The sequence below is a fragment of the Rhinolophus sinicus genome, linkage group LG01, assembly GCF_036562045.2.
Source record: "Rhinolophus sinicus isolate RSC01 linkage group LG01, ASM3656204v1, whole genome shotgun sequence".
NCBI classification, from domain to species: Eukaryota; Metazoa; Chordata; class Mammalia; order Chiroptera; family Rhinolophidae; genus Rhinolophus; species Rhinolophus sinicus.
Genome location: NC_133751.1, coordinates 21,542,875 through 21,559,687, shown reverse-complemented (window position 1 = coordinate 21,559,687; position 16,813 = coordinate 21,542,875). Strand labels below are relative to the sequence as shown.

Genomic DNA, 16,813 nt, shown 5'->3' with positions numbered 1-16,813 from the left:
TCTCTCCGATGTCAGGAACTTCCTTATTCTGTTGGTCCAGTTGACAAAGTCGTGTGGTCACTCGTACCCAGGCCTCTACAGGCCTGCCAGCTCCCCCTTTCTTAGCCCCACTGCCAGCACTAACCCATCTTGTCACTCCTCTCATCTTGATGCCAGAGCAGAGTTGAGTTTCATAACTCTAGGAATGTGGACATACTTGGTACAGTCCAAACTGGAACTCTAAATGTTTCCTTTTAGGAATTCATAGGATCGAATTCGTCCAGGAAAGGTTGAATAGGTAGGTTATCCCCTCCACCTTGGAATCAAATCATCACATAACAATGGTCATGTGGAAAGTGTATTAAAGAGCTGACTTGAGGTGGGAGGGTGGTGATTTGGGAAAAATGAGAATTGCCTGGATTTCCAGCACTCTTTGTGTTCATATCCTATTCATATTCACTTAGTAACAAAATGAATTGTGATTGTAAGAAATGTTTCACTTCTGAAACAATCAAAATAGACTATTATCGTAGGCATAGTATAGCAATCAAGTCAAAAGTGAACAAAGCTCAATTGACTGGACTCTGAGAGTGGCCTTCGTCCCATATTTACAAAGTGTTGTAATTTTAGAACTTTGCCAAAGGAAAACTATGTGAAACTACGATATCTGGGAGTTATTTTGAGTTTGACTTTTCTTTTTCACTGCTCCCACCCCTAAAACTCAACATATATTTAGAAAGAAGATTTGGAAGTAGATGGTATTTAATTAGGTAATTTATGTTTAAAAAAAAATTATTCCTAAAGGAAATGTCTATTGAGCCTTAATCATTGTGCCTTTTGGGGATTTAGTGAGAAATAAATGGGTGAGAAAGAAGTGCTTGCACTGGCGAAACTGAATGTACAGGTGGTTAGAAAGGTCCTCTGGCTACAGGACTGAGAATGGATTTCATTAATTAAATGAAAAACTCGGAGTGAAATCACACAGGAAATAAATCTTTAGAGAGGATAAATAGAGAGCAGCTTCTCTAAGAATGAAAGTCACTAAGTGGCCGAAAATGGTCTATCACATGACCATATAACCATACGGATAATCATATGAAAAAAAGATAATTTGAAGACTAACAATAGGGGTACAGAGTGGGGAAAATAAGCTAGATCTAGGAAGGGCTTTTATTCTGCAGCCCAAATCTTCCTATTGGGGTGACCGGTTAGCTCAATTGGTTAGAGCGCGGTGCTGATAACACCAAGGTTGTTGGATCGATCCCCACATGGGCTACTGTGAGCTGGGCCCTCCTTAAAAAAAGAAAAAAGTCTTCCTATTGGTGTTTCACCCTTTTTTCATGGATGGTAAGGATTCACTTTCCCCCAGTGTATTATTTATGTCTTTTACTGTTCTATTTTACTCTCCAAATTCCTTGCCTTTCTAAAAGCAGCTTCACAGATAGCTACCTTCAAAAATATCAGGGGAATTACGAGGAATAAGAAGATGGGACAAATGGAGGAGAACGAGGACCAACTGCAAGCTTGAGGAGCTGAGAGTGCAGAAAAGAAATTGCATCTTAGTGTAGAAACATCTGTTCATGGGAAAAAGAAGGCAGGGAAGGGTACGCTGCTTCCAGAAAAGAAGATCAAAGACAAATTTTCACACCAAATGAGAGGCCAGGTTCAGAGACCATGAAACTAGGTCTCGGTTGAATGGGTTTCATGTCCAAAGATTCAGGTCCATCTCAAGAGACTCACAGAGAGAAAAATCAGGAACATTAACCAGAATTCCACACCAACAGAACTCAACTGAGATCATTCAGTACATGAAAAGCACGCAAGGTGCCAGGAACGCTGCTGCGTACGTGGTACAACAGGCAGAGTCAGAGACTGTAAGTCAGGGTTCCTGGGTGTCCAGGGGCAGGAGGAACAAAGAGGGTGAGATGTCCGTAGGGAAGAGCAGGCAGCACTATGAATGGGGTTCTGTTACTTAAAGTGAGTCTTCTACATATTTCGCAAAAACCTGGCTTTAAAGAAAGTAAGATTGGGTGTATCCAACAGTGTTGCATAAACAGAGAAGCATCCCTGATGACATGAGGGAGCTGGAGACAGGAAACTGAACAAACTGTGCTGACAGTACCACATGTGTCTGGGAAGGGACTTGTCTTAGCCATCTCTGGGTTGTTTAGGAACTAGAGCTTGGAACTGAGCTGTGGCTCAATAAAGCGTTCTCTCGTTATAGGATTCTTTCAACGTTTTCCATAGTGACCTTGGGGGAGCAGAAACATTTGAATAAATTAAAACAGGTTCTAGGTACAATGAAGTTGTAGGGTATCAAAGTGGCAGTTGAGGTAGATACTGAATTCAGCCTACAGACTTAATCATATTTTTTTCTTTGTCTTAATCAGCTCAGATTTTTAAATATCATTGTGTATGGATGCCCTTGGAAGAAGAGAGGTGCACTGTTCACTTTTCCCCATCTCAAACATTGCTTATTCTACGACACAGTTGTTTTCCCAGCCTCATACCTGAAGGCATTTGACTTTGACCCTTTCCTACTACTTGGAAAACGAAAAACCACAGTCAGCTGAGTGAGTGGATTGTTAGTGAGCTGACATACGAAACAAAATTTCAGATATTCAGGTAGGATGTTTTCAAATTTGCATTGCCGCCTCCAAACTAGGGGCAGATGGCTGCATCATCTTATTTGTTCAATTTGTGTCTCCAGTACCCAATCACCCTGTCAATCAAAAGTCTAGAACCTCCTTCTTAAGGACCCCCTCCCTCAAGGTTGTTTAAGGACTCCAGCCAGGTTGGTCATAATTGCAAACACCAGGCTTTGCAAACACCGCCAGAGACTGGTAAGTCCTCTTGGTCCCGACTCACAGGCTTAAGTGCATGTTTTCCAAACACAACTGTTGAGGCCAGATTTGTCAGTGGCACACTGTGCTCAAAGCAGCACTTCCCTTCCTCCAACGACCAGTTCTAGTTCCTTCACAAACCCCAGGTCCTTGTGATGTTGGTGAAGGGAATTCCCTGGAGTGGGAACTCAAGCTACTGGCCAAGAGGTTCCTGGTTTCATATAGGAAAGAATTCAACCATGAGCTGATACAGAGTTTAAAGTGAAAGTAAGTTTATTTAGCAGAGAGTGAAAGAAAGGCCACCGTACACACATAGACCAACGGCCAGTGGAAGAGAGACCTCGGCCGGCAGGGTAGGGTTTATAGGTGCTGTGTTTCCATGGAACTTTCTTGGTATGGGGAACATCTGCAAGGTACAAGGATAGGGGCAGGTTTACCTTTAACTTTGGTAAGGTACAGCCTGGGGCTAGTTTGTAATAGGCTTAATTACCGGAATGCCATTACAGTGGAATCTCTGTTCCATAGGCTTCGGATGGTCTGTTCTGTGTGATTAACATCTGCCTGAGTTCTGTGTCTTGAAGCACGCAGGTAGCAGGCTTGGAATGCAACTTCCTAGTTCCTTCTTTTGTACATAGTCCCCGTGGCCCTTCCCGGTATTACTCAGTCAGACTGAACCTCTTCTCCAGGTAACTGTCTGGAGGGCCACCCTGGCTGACCCAGGCAGCACCTCACTTCCAGGCGCTGGGAGCCCAGTGGGACTATTGGCACCTTCTCTCCCAGAAGCTCTGGATATTTGATGTAACAAGATGCATTTCCTCCCAAGGGACATCTTTGCTACCTGCTGTTTCCTTGAAACAAAACTTTGCTTGAAAAGCAAAAGCATATTTTTACCCTCTGGAGCCCTTCAGCCACCCATATGGACCCATTCACCCTAAGTTACTTATCTAACTAAGGAAGACCACTCAAAGGAGAATTTGCTCTGGGTGATTTTCTCTCATTTATTTCTAAACCACATCAAGCACCCTGTTTGCTCCCTGCACAGGCACCCTACTGCATTCACATTTCTCATATGAAGCTTTGCATTGGCTTAAAAAACAAAAGTTCAGGGATAAAAAAATTGTGTGGAAAGACAATCAGATTGAGTAGTCTGGGGAAATTCTGTGAAACAGTTACAGAATTATACACGTGTGAGTAAGGCTATGGAAGCTCAGTTCTTAAGGAGGAGAAGGTTCTGTTTTACCAAATATAATAATTAGGTCAATTGCCAGAATTCTGTGTATGCTGAGCTGCTTTCCTTCCTATTTCACACATAATTTAAATCTCAAAGAAGGTATTCTGGGAAGACTCTAAGATTTAATTGGCCAAATCTTAGCCAATTGAAAAAAAATAAAAAAATTTAAAAAATCAGTTCTGCCAATGTGCTTCCATCTGATTGAATTGAGAAAGTAAACATATTTGATTAAAAGGCAGCCCTTTTACTAAATTGTAAATATGTTCACTAAATGGAAATATCTAAATGAAACGCTTGTTCCCTTCCTCAATACACTGGAAGTCTGAGCTTCCCAGATAAACACTCAACAAAGAGACTTTAGACCTGAGGCTTCTACTACTGGTCATTTACATAATGAAGTGTAAAAATGTTTTAGAAAAACATAGGCATTTTTCTTTTTCAGAACGAGTTTTATTAAAATATAGCCAACATACAATATTATATGAGTTTCAGGTGTACACAATAGTTGTTCAACATTTATACACCTAAATAAGCGATCACCATGATGAGTCCAGCAACCATCTGACACCGTACCACGCTATCCCAATATTATTGACTATATTCCCTTACATCCCCATGACTTGTTTTATACCTGGAAATTTGAACTTCTTACTCCAATTCCTCCCTCCTTTTTTTCCCAATTACAGTTGACTTCCAGTGTTTTTTATATTAGTTTCAGGTGTATAGCATAGTGGTTAGACATTTATATAATTTAAGAAAGAATCCCCTAACTAGTCTAGTTCCCACCTGGCACTATACATAGTTATTACCGTCATTGACTATATTCTCTATACTTTACTTTACATCCCATGGATGAGGCAGGGTCTCTATAGAGTGGGAAGAATTATGGTCATCAGGTTAATGTAAATTCTGGTTTGGTGCCAGTGCTGAGACTGGAGCAACTCTGCAAAAGTCTCTGAGCACACTGAGTCTAGTCACGACCCACCTGGGGGACTCGTACTGTGATAATTTTCTCAGAAACAGGGCAATGTGGGGCGGGGCTGCCTACTCACGGAGAAAGTGCAGTGAGTGAGTTTGGCGGGGTGGGGTCCCAGCTGAATCAACGGGGCAGAGCAGTGGAGCTCTCCAGACCAATCAGATTCAGATTTGGCCTGTGGGGGGGCGGGCTCAACACGAGAAAGATGGCGCCCACCTGCCGGCTGCACAAAGATGGACCCACTCACTAGGAAAATGCCGACTGTCTTCCTTCTGAAGTCACACACCTCCATCTGTCCCCCCACCCCATATGTCTCCGAGGTCCCCAGTCACTGTCCCTCCGCTGGGGCTTGTGAGCACGTAAGTGTGTGCAGACTGTTTAAGAGGATGTCTGGGTTTCCCACAGCTTTCCATCCCACCCGAACAGTCGGAATTCCCACTGTTTTTCATAGCCAGTTGTGGAGGCTCCTGTTCCCAGCACCAGTACTAGTGGTGGGGGGCTGGGGTCCCCTGCTCCTCCAGGGGGAACCAAGGTGACCAAGATATCTGTCTTGATTCTCAACTGCCCCACTCAGGTTTGGAGCCCATTCCACATCTTTGCGTCTCCTACCAGTCTTGACATGCCGTCTTCTTTATATCTTCTGTTCAGCTAGAATTCAGATGGTTCTCCAGGTTGATTTTTGCATGACTTTGTTGTAATTTTAATGTGCTCACAGAAGAACCCAGGCGCAGTGTTTATCTACTCTGCCATCTTGGATCTCTCCCTGATGGCGAGTTTTTTCTCATACTATTACAAAGTGTGCATTTCCTTTCGATCAATTCTTCTTTTGTGTCCTCCAAAAAGTTTACATTTTTTCTCCCTTCATTTTTGTTCATTTCTTGTTAAGATAATTTTTAGGTATTCTGTAATTTTTGTTGCTGTTATAAATGGGACAATCCATTAAAGGCTGTTGACATGTGTAAGGACAAATACAGATGAACAGTAAGAGTCTTAATTCTCCCTGTTGAAAATAAGAGAAGAGATTTCCCTTTTCCTTAGAGCATTTTCTTTAAAAACGTGTAATTGGGAGTACTTTCTGTTCTCTTTGAAGTATATATAAATTATTTTGAAAATTAGATGGGACTTTGGTCAGCTTTTCAACCCAGGAATGCTTTTCTCAAGAACTTAGGAATCATCTCATTCCCTTGTAAACATCCAAGGGAAATAGTGTCCTATCCCCAAGTGTCAGCAGGAGGTAGGAGCCTAACTTTTGCTGACCTGGCTCCAATTTGTAAAACTACCTCCTATCACAAATATATGAGAAGTGTGTTTTTTCCTTTGTATAAAGTCAGTTAACTCACACAGATGGGCACCTCAATTGCCAGGTTAATTTAGGATGAAGTATATGAAACAAAATGGTGCTGTCAAGTCTTCTAACTTTAGGACTAGTTATTATTATTTATCTTTAGAACATGTATGCAATAGGTTATGTCTGCCTGGCTTTGCGGGTGAAAGATGAGATTTCTCTTTGTCTTTGCAATCTCTGATTATCAGATTGCCTGTGATGTGTATCACATTCTTATTTAATGTTTATTCAATAATAAATAATAGTGTTTTCTTTCTCTACTACCTTTGTGGAGAGGATTTCTGGATTGGGAATGAGTTTGTTTTTAACTATATTTCCCTCACACTCAGTTAGGTGTTGCACCCCCTTTCCTGCTCCCTCTTCATATTGGGCATGTTGGCAGAAGCTGCAGCCACCATCTTAGACCACGTGGGTGACCTTCCAGATGGAAAGCACCCTGGGATGGCTAAGATGTTGAGGAAAAAGAGAGGAGGAACCTTTTTCCTTGATGACTATGGAGCCACTGTGTCAGCCCTGAATTGCCTATCTAGATTTCTTTTATGTAAAAAAGAGGTAAAATTCTTTTGTTTCAGTCACTGTTATTTTGGTTTTTCGGTTAGATGAGGCTGAAGCTCATTCTGACTGAAACACTGCCAGAAAGAATAACTTCTGATACAATATAGCCAAATCAGTTTATTATTTAAATATCCTCTAACATTTAACTGTTTTGTTTTTTTTCTTTTTGCTATATCCATGTAAGTCAAGTGATTTAGTTATCAAGACATACATTTTGTAACCAGTTTATTTTTTGGTCTTTTATCATGAAGCCATTTGCTCACATTTAAATGTTCTCTGGGTGCTTTTCTGGTTTTAAAAAATGACTATGATGAACTCTTGAAATAACATGTGTTCATCTTTTTCAGGCAGAAATATTAAACTTCGGTCAAATTTTGAGTCTCAGTCCTCCATTCATGCATATGTTGGAATGGGTCTAAAATGTCCCTGTGGGAAATCGTCAGGTCACTTCTGTGCAGAAGTAGCTAGAGCTTCTCCTTCCACATGGGATGGAAACACTCATTAGCTTACGTTAAAGGATGTTAATTCCTTGCCAGCTTTGCTGATGATTAAAACCTATCATTCTGTCCTATAGCAGCACCAGAGAATATCTCCAGGCACCTGTCAGGAAGTATTTATAACATGAAATTCACAACTATTCAGTCAGAAGCAAAAGCCTGCTGAGAAGCATAATATTTAAGGGGGACAGCTTGAAGAATATGCAGTCCTTTCTTTCCTTAGATGATCCGAAATCTATCCTTAAACAGATCGTGGCAGGGCTGCTTACCTAGATTCCATTATTTTGGTCTCTTGTGCAGTTATGTTTGGTCCCAAAACTCAAGTATGTTTTGTGATTATGATGTCTGTCTACATTCAAAGAAATAAGAAATTGCAGTGTGTGCTTCCAATAACTGCCATAAGGCTGTCGTTGGGTTAGGTACACGGCATGGTGTTTTCTTTACAAGGTCACATGCGATGACTTTCTCTTTGGTTTCATTACACAACTTCATGCACATCTGTTGAGTGAGTGACTTTATTGAGCAATTGGTTTATTTTTATGGACATTGCATTTTTGTGTGGTGTATAATTTACCAAGTCCAATGACATCTTTTTCTAAAACAAGGGACAGCCAAATAAATTCTTGGCTTAATGTACTTTCAGACTTTCACACACTGTCTTCTTTTTCTTGATCACTAGTCCAGTGACTTTTTCACCCCTGGCTTATCTCTTTGGCCTTGTCTCTTTGGGATAAGGGTAAAGAAGTCTACGTATTTCATCTTATTTTACTTTGGAGGATTTATTTTTTTCTTTAAAGTTAGGAGAATTTTTTAAAAGTCTATTTTTTTTTCTTTATAGACAGGAGAAGTTTTGTTGCACTTTTAGGATAAAAAGTTTCAAAACTGATAGTCTTTTAGAATTATTTTAAGAAAAATTAGAATTTCTACTTTATTTTTCAAGCTAATAATTTAGTTTTCAAACCTGTTTAGAATTCTTATTTTTTTTTTAATTAATGACACATCCGTGCAGCTCTAAATGCAAAAGGAACTAAAGAATATGCAATGAAAGGTCTCTGCCAACCCATATCCTAGCACCCAAGTTTCTTTCCTTGGAAGTTGCCAATGTTATGTTTCTTTTGTACCCATATTTTTTAGTATTTTTTTTTGTATAAACAAACAAATATATATATTCTTTACCCTGATTTTTTTATTGTAATATACAGATCACATTGTGCTGCCTTTTCTGTTTGTGAAAAACTGTATATTTTAGAATTTTCTTCGTGTCAGTGCATAAAGGTCTTCCACATTCTTTACTCTGGTTTCCAAGTATTCTATGGCTATACTTTAACGTATTTAACCAGTTCCCTAATTTAAAACAATTGTTAACACCAGTAATATCTTATTGAATACATAGAGCCAATTTGTGTATTTCAGTATATCTGTATGAAAGTCCTAGAAGTATAACTTGGGCTCACATTGTACATGTATTTTAAGTTTTGATAGGCACTGCCAACTTGCTGAACATAGACATAGTAGTAATTTACATTCCCTCAGCTATTTTTGTATTGTTTCTTAAATGAGACTCTCAAAGCATCAAATTACTTTATGTCATTTGAGTACTGTGCAGAATTAACTAGAGATGATCTTTGCCTTCAAGAACTAACATTCAAGACAGAAATATTTTTTCTAAGCACCTATATATTTTCTAAGTGACTCTTCTGCTTTTTACAATTTATTTGCTCACGTTTCTAGCCTTAGAAAAATCAGGAAGAGTGAGTGTTATGAAACTGGCAGAAATGGCTGAAAAAGGTAGCTAACAAAAGGTAGTCTTCTCTTGCCTCGGGGCCCATCGTGTTGTCCTGTCTCTTCCCCCTGGATTTAAAGATGCCTGTGGCTGCTGATTTAGTCCATCCAGGACACACACCACGCAGGAGATGAGGGTGGGGAGAGAGGAGTTAGAAGTCTGGTGTCTAAAAGTGGGAGCTTAAACATAGCTTTGCTCAGGAAAACTTTCCAAACTACAAATTACTCGACTTAAAAAAAAAAAAAAAAAAAGTCTCCACGAAGGATTCTGATGTGAAAGACTAAAAAGGCGATTTACAAATAGCTTCTCTGCCTTAGCGGGCAAGAGCCAGAAAGAAACGTCTAGTTTCACCGGGCAAGCAGGCAACATAGTTCCGCCTCCTTTCTGCCCGCCTTCTGCCTACAACATAGAAGGAGAAACATGTTTTTGTCTCTGTCAAAACAGCATCTCAGAGGGCTCAAGGGCTTTGCCCTGGGATCCCACACGGCAAAGACTGAGCAGGCACGTGAGAGGGCAGTGCTACCTGCTCCATGACAGGCCTCAGGGTTTCCTTGTTACTCTCAGAAGCCAGAACTCTGCCTGGCAATCAGGACCCTCCTTCCAAAAGTGGCTCCCACACTATTATTCTGGCTTAGTCTCAGATTACCCTTTTTCACAGGATCTATTTCCAACATAACGGAATTAGGTGCTCACCTGGATACACATTCTGTTCTTCTCCACCTCATGTCTTTATCCTATTCCTGGGCGGGGAAGTTTCTCTTCTCCATTTACTACACATCAAAATTATAGCTGCACTGTGCTTTCATTAGATTTTCCCCAACCTTGCTGCAACAAACTCTATGTAACCTCTCCTTTGGCCAAATGCATGCTGCACTTTCTCTTTTCATCAGACATCCTGGGCAGAGCTATTCGTGTTTCTGAATTTGCCTCTCATCTTCCTCTGCATTGGATGATAAGCCGTTGCCTTTATCTCCATTGCAGTGCCTGACGCGCGGGAGGGGCTCACACACACACATATTTAGCATAAGCATAAAAGCAGTGATGATTGAATTGAGTGAGTGAATTAAAAAAATGTAACTTTCCTCTTATAGTTTGAATGGTGGGAGACATTTATTATAATGGATGCTGTATATTTATGAGTGGAAAATATATCTGTTTTCAGTAAGCCAGTGGTTCTTAATGCCATCAGATCCCCAGAATAGATTGTTAAAACTCCGGCTGCTGGGCCCCACATCCAGAATTTCACTCAGCAGCTCTAAGATTGTATGTTTCTAACAAATTCCCAGGGGATGCTTATGCTTCGGATTGAGGCACCAGATTTTGAGAGCCAGGGTAATGGTATGAGTACAGTAAAAGAATTATTCCTCATGGCTTTGTCCTATTAGCCCTGGTCTGTTTACCCAGGAGGTTGTTTGATAGACTCCAGAAACAGTTTGGACTGTGTCAGTGTGTCAATGAACTGTGACTGATGAAAGACCAACCTTTATGGCTGGCCTTGTTTGGCAAATGTGGCTCCCTTGAGCCTGTGAGGGAATCCAAGGAAATCTTTTTACCATATTGCTGACCTCCCAGAAGAAGGTCAGTGGCAATCACTATTTAGACTTCAGTACTCTGTTGTGATAATGCCTGGATGGCATACATCACATAGAGCTAGGGAGCTGCACTGAGATGGAACCTGTGTGGTCCTAATGCCTACATTTCAAAAGAATGGGATCATAAGAACATGACTTGTGGGACCCAGTACAAAATGAAAATTAGCAAGGGCTCTATGACCTCACCCCTCTCTCTGCCGAGGGAATTGAGACAGATTTCACAAAGGGGATGCACCTGAGGAGGGTCTCCCGAAGTGGTGGGTGGGTTCCCCAGAGATGGCCTCAAACTTCTCCTAAGTACAGTACCCCCCACCCCGCATCCGAGGGGGATACATTCCAAGACCTCCAGTGGATGCCTGAAACCACAGATAGTACTGAATCCTATTCAATTATATTTTTTTCCTATTTATACATACATACATACATACATACCTATGATAAAGTTTAATTTATAAATTAGGCACAGTAAGAGATTACCATGTTCCCTGAAAATAAGACTGAGCTGGACAATCAGTGCTAACGCATCTTTTGGAGCAAAAATTAATGTAAGACCCGGTCTTATTTTGCTATAAGACCGGGTCTTAGATAATATAATATAATATAATATATATTATGTAATATAATATATATTATATCATACTATAATATAATTATAATATAATATATATTATATTATAGTAATACAATATAATATAATATATAATTATATTATATTATAGTAAAATAAGTAAAATGTAGTATAATAAGACCGGATATTATAATATAGTATAATACCAGGTCTTATATTAATTTTTGCTCCAAAAGACACATTAGAGTTGATTGTCCGGCTAGGTCTTATTTTGGGGGAAACACGGTAATAACAATAATAATTATATAGCACAATTATAATGATATACTGTAATAAGTTATGTGAATGTGGTCTGTCTTAAAATCTTGTACTGTACTCACCCTTTTTCATGTGGTGATGTGAAATGATAAAATGCCTTATTAAATCAAGAAGTTTCACCTTTTCATTTAAAGGAAGCACTTTTTGGCTTTTCTTTGGCACATCCATATTGCCAGCATCATTACTCTTGCTCTTTGGGTCCATTATTGGGTAAAATAAGGGTGACTTGAGCATAAGCACTGCTACATGACAATCTGTTTGATAACAAGATGGCTACTAAGTGTTTAACAGGCGGGCAGTGTATACACAACCTGAATACACTGGACAAAAGGAGGATTCATTTCCTGGGCGGGACCTAGTAGGACGGTGTGACGATTTCATCACGTTCTGCTACTCAGAACAGCATATAATTTAAACCTTATGAATTGTTTATTTCTGGAATTTTTCATTTAATATTTTCAGACCTCGATTGGCCATGGGTAAGCAAAACCACGGGTCAGTGAGGACTACTGTCCCCAGTAATAGTATATTGTCAATAAGATGCTAGGATTTAACAGATATAAAACATATTTGGGAGCAGCACATGCTTTTATTTCCTAGGTTTTTTCTCTCAGGCACTCTGCTATCTCCTGTTTTTTTTTTGACTACCTGGTTCTATTTGTTATGGTGAGTAGACTGCTCTCTAATATTTTTATTAAGGAACATAATTTCTGTCCTCACCACCCATAGACTGGTTTCTTTTTTCCCCCTCCACTTTCTTTAAAACAACGAAAAAAAAAAATCCTTGAAAAATCTTGAGAAAGAGCTAGTTAGATTTCTCAGCAAAATTAAGGGTGAATCATCTTTGAAATTCATAGACCTTTCACATTTCTGAATTCTTGATTTTCTAATAAGAATTCCTTGTCTTCTGATAAAAATTTTTTCTGATGGTCATTCGTAATGCAAACAGTTTCACTAACTCGCTCTCTAGAGGTGAAGGGAATCTGTTTCTAAAGAAACCATGTAACATTGAAGACTTTTATGACTATAGTAATTTTAGGAAACATTTTAATTTGTCCTTTTTATCTATATAAGGTATTAAATTTAATCCTTCCAATTCTTTAGAGTAGGAGAACTTGTTAAAAAGGGAGACTTCCAAAAATAGAGTTTCTGCAATGGGCGATTTTGACCTTGAACGCCTTCCATGCTCTGAGCATTGCGACAACACAACCTTTGAAGCTTTGTGGGCGTAAGAAGGACAACAACGTTTTAGAATCTCAGGTTCTCTATCCACCAATTAATTAATTCCCAATTAAAACATTAATTCCCATCCCCTGCTGCATAATGATGTCATTTTAATATTATTCCCTCAACATTGTTTTCAATAGTGGGGTAAGGTGGATAGGTGGGGAATATCTCACCCATGGGTTCCTTTTTTGCTTTTATAGAATGTAGACATATGTGAGTGTTTAATAAGGATATTTTGGGGATTGCTTGTGTCATTTCTGAAGGAAGCAGGTATGCTACTGAATTTTGTGCTTCCCTCTTTGTTACAGAGATGCTGTGGCCTTCATCTCCCAAATTCTGCTCCAACTTTGGGGGTGGGTGTGGATTGAAACAAGTAGATGAAAATAAGTTTGATGGGAGGTGAATACTCTCAGCCTCCTAGGGAACTATTGATCATTCCCCAGCCTCCCATAGTCTTTACACTATTGAGGCAATGGCTGGTTTTTGTGTACTTTATGGCGTTGTTTGTTCTCCTTTCCCCATCACCTCTGCCTGAAAAACTTGAACTCCATGAGCAAAAAATGCTGCTGCCAACATTCAGCAGCTTTAGGAAAGCTGAGAAGGTTGAAATATTTTGAGTTTGATTCTCTTCCTGGCAAATTTACCCACAGATGTAAAAGCAAGATGCTAAGAGTTACTGTAACAGGGTTTAGTTGGTAACTGTCACAATTGCTAGAGCACCAGTAATCTCTCAGTTTACCTGCCTCCATGTGGAATCTGTTTCTTTCAAATACTGTTTCTATTGCTAAACTAACTAAAGAGAAAGATGAAGTATGATGACAAATTCTTAAGAAATGTTTTACTATTTGCTCCTTTAAAGTAAGATAGAATCATTCTCTTTAAAACACCACCACCACCACCATGCTCAGCAGATTTTGCTTTTGTTTTCCTCCATGTAATTTACTGCGTGGTATGGTTTAGTAACATAATATACTCTTGTTCACTGCCCCCATAAAACGTGCAGGCTGAGAAACAGATATAAACGGATCCGTTTCCACTCTGGGTAAAGAAATGAAATCCTGAAGTTTAATATTGGTGGAAGTGGAGGTGTGAAATTATAAGGCAAATTGAGTTTACCAGACGTTTTTGCTGAGATCAGGTTTCTAGACCCAAACACCGCAAGGCTTCTGGGAGCCTGTCTCATCCAGCACACTCTCTCTCACTTGGTTTAATTTCTGAACATTTAATTGTGTTGCTTGTTAGTGTAAAGTAATACAATACTGCAAGAGTTATGATTGAGTTCAATAGTGCTTCCAGAGCTTTTCCAAAGAGAAAACACTCTTGGGTACCAGAGGGGTTAAGTCAACAGTGATTTAGACATGGTTTTTACTGTCTGTTTTTTAAGAGAAGCATTTTTCATTTCATTGGCATTGAAGGGATGCAGAAGGTGATGGAGTGTAGAGTCATTGAATTCTAGGAGATGTCTGTTTATGTGTCTGTTACAAAATGTGTGTTTTTATGACCTAAGGATAGGTTTATGAATAGGCATTTGAATGATGGCTGAAGAAACAGCATCTTTTATTAGTTGTCTCCTCCTTTTCAAACTAAAAGCTCATGTATGATCTGGTCCATTTAATTAACATCACATCACTATCTGAATGTATAATTTCTCCTTTCATACAGTTGCTCTTAAGCAGGAGGGCTGGTCGAAGGGCAAATCCCATGATGCTTAAAAACCCAAACAAATGGGAAAAGTCCTAAGAGCTGACAAGAGCAGTGCATTTTGTAAACAGATATTAGAATTAAATGTTGGAGCTAGTGGCTAAAAGCTCCAACTCTGTTAGCCACGATGCCTGGTCTCAAATCCCAGCTCCACCTCTTAACAAGCGATGATGTGGTCAACTCACTCTCGGTGTCCCTCAGCTTGCCATCTTTAAAGTAACAGTACCCACCTCTTAGGTTTGTTATGAGGACTAACTCATTTAATATATGTAAGTCATTAGAACAACTCGTGGCACCTGGTGATTGTTGTCCAAATTTTTATTTCCTATTATCATTTATTGCAAGTTTCTTGGGTCAGATATTCTGACTTTTAGTCTAGTGTTCTTTCTTTTATACTATTGCTACCCAGAAAAGAACCTAATCTGTAGGTTCAAATATGCTGCATTATGCTGGTAAACACAGAAACTGTAAGTGTGTGTGTGTGTGTGTGTGTGTGTGTGTACACACACGTGTCTAATGTGGCAGTCTATACTTCACATACAGTCGTGCACCTCTTAATGGCAGGGATGTGTTCTGAGAAACATGTTGTCAGGGGATTTCATCATAGACAAACATCATAGAATGTACTTACTCAAACCTCAATGGTGTAGCCTACTGCACACCCAGGCTATGTAGTATTGCCCACTGCTCCCAGGCTACAAGCCTGTACAGCATGTTACTGTGCAAAACAACATGATATTAAATCAAGCAAAAGAGAAAATGATGCATTCAAGAGACGTGGTCAACACAAAATGTAGGAGTCTGCTACCAGTGTAACATGGCATACTCTTTTACAGCAAATTTTTTTCGTAAGTAGAAAGAGTACACTCTAAAATAATGCTAAAAACTATAAGAAGAACCACATAAACAAGTAACATAGTTGTTTATTATCGTTATGAAATGTTATATCCTGTACATAATTGCAGGTGCTGTGCTTTATCTGACCGGCAGTGCAGTAGGTGTGTTTGCACCGGCAGCAGCACAAACGTGTCAGTAATGTGTTGCACTGTGACATTACAACAGCGACCCCATCACTGGATAGGAATTCTTCAGCTTCACTGTCATTTTATGGGGCCACCGCCATATTTGGGATTGTGGTCCACTGAACCTTCGTTACGTTGTAACGGCACAGCAGGGTACTTCAAAGAAATGTCTCTTTCCATTGAGGAAGGCTCTCCAGACTATTGTAGGTGCCTCCTACGTGTTCTCTACTTAGCCATCACTCTTACCATCCTGCCCCAGAGGGACCTTTCCTACAAATGTTAGGCCTCTTCTTCCAGTGGAAGTTTTAAGGTCACTAGTGATATAGTTTGCAGCTGAAAATCTCAAAGGAAACATCTTGGCTGAATAGCTTGTGAGAGGCTGTGTGCACAAGTCCAGCTGGTGGGACTTTATCACCTCATCAGTCAGTAGTGGGAATGGTCACAAATACCAGTGCAAGACCCGGAGCACACCTTTGTTATAAGTGCACATTTTTATAAATGACACTAGATTTTCATCACTGACTTCTGCTCTGTTCTGAAAACAAAGAAGTGCTTTTACCTTAAGGCCAAAATGTAAATGTGTGACATGTACTTTTCCCCAGGCAAGTGACTCACTGCAGCTGTAATGACAACCTATCTTAGGTGTGATAGTTGATCAGTGAATTGGGATGTGGAGCTGCAGGGAAAATACAATGTTAGGAAATTAGATAAGCAAGATTATCTCTAAAATAATCCTCTATTTGTTAAAATGATCTACTACTCCAGCCAAAGTTAATGGCTATCCAAATTTGGAAAGAGTGTATTTATAGGTTCAATTTATCCCCTCAACATTCTTTTTAATGAGCTTCTACTAACTACCAGTCCATATGTAAGGGGTAAAGACACAAAAAAATGAGGAGATACTGTCCTTGCCTTTGGGGCATTTTCAGTTTTTGGCTGAGACTGACCTTAAATAAATGCTTTCCCAAATAAAGCTATCAGGAAAACGTTCTGGGAGCACAGAAATTTGGAGAAATCTTTCAGAAGATTGGACACTTAGAGTGGGTCTTACAAGGTAAAGAGGAATTTTCTGGAGAGAGAAGGGGGGGCAGGGCATTCCAGAAAAAGCCAGAGAACATATATAGAGGCAGAGAGAAGGGGCCATATAGGATATGTTTAGGGAATTGGCTGGAGGGA

General features: G+C 39.7%; 1 protein-coding gene across 1 annotated transcript in view; it reads left to right on the top strand.

The window, feature by feature from the left end:
* The window catches only part of CHODL (chondrolectin), a 431,404-nt gene that overhangs the window by 67,201 nt on the left and 347,390 nt on the right, over positions 1–16,813 (top strand). The window lies entirely within an intron of this gene.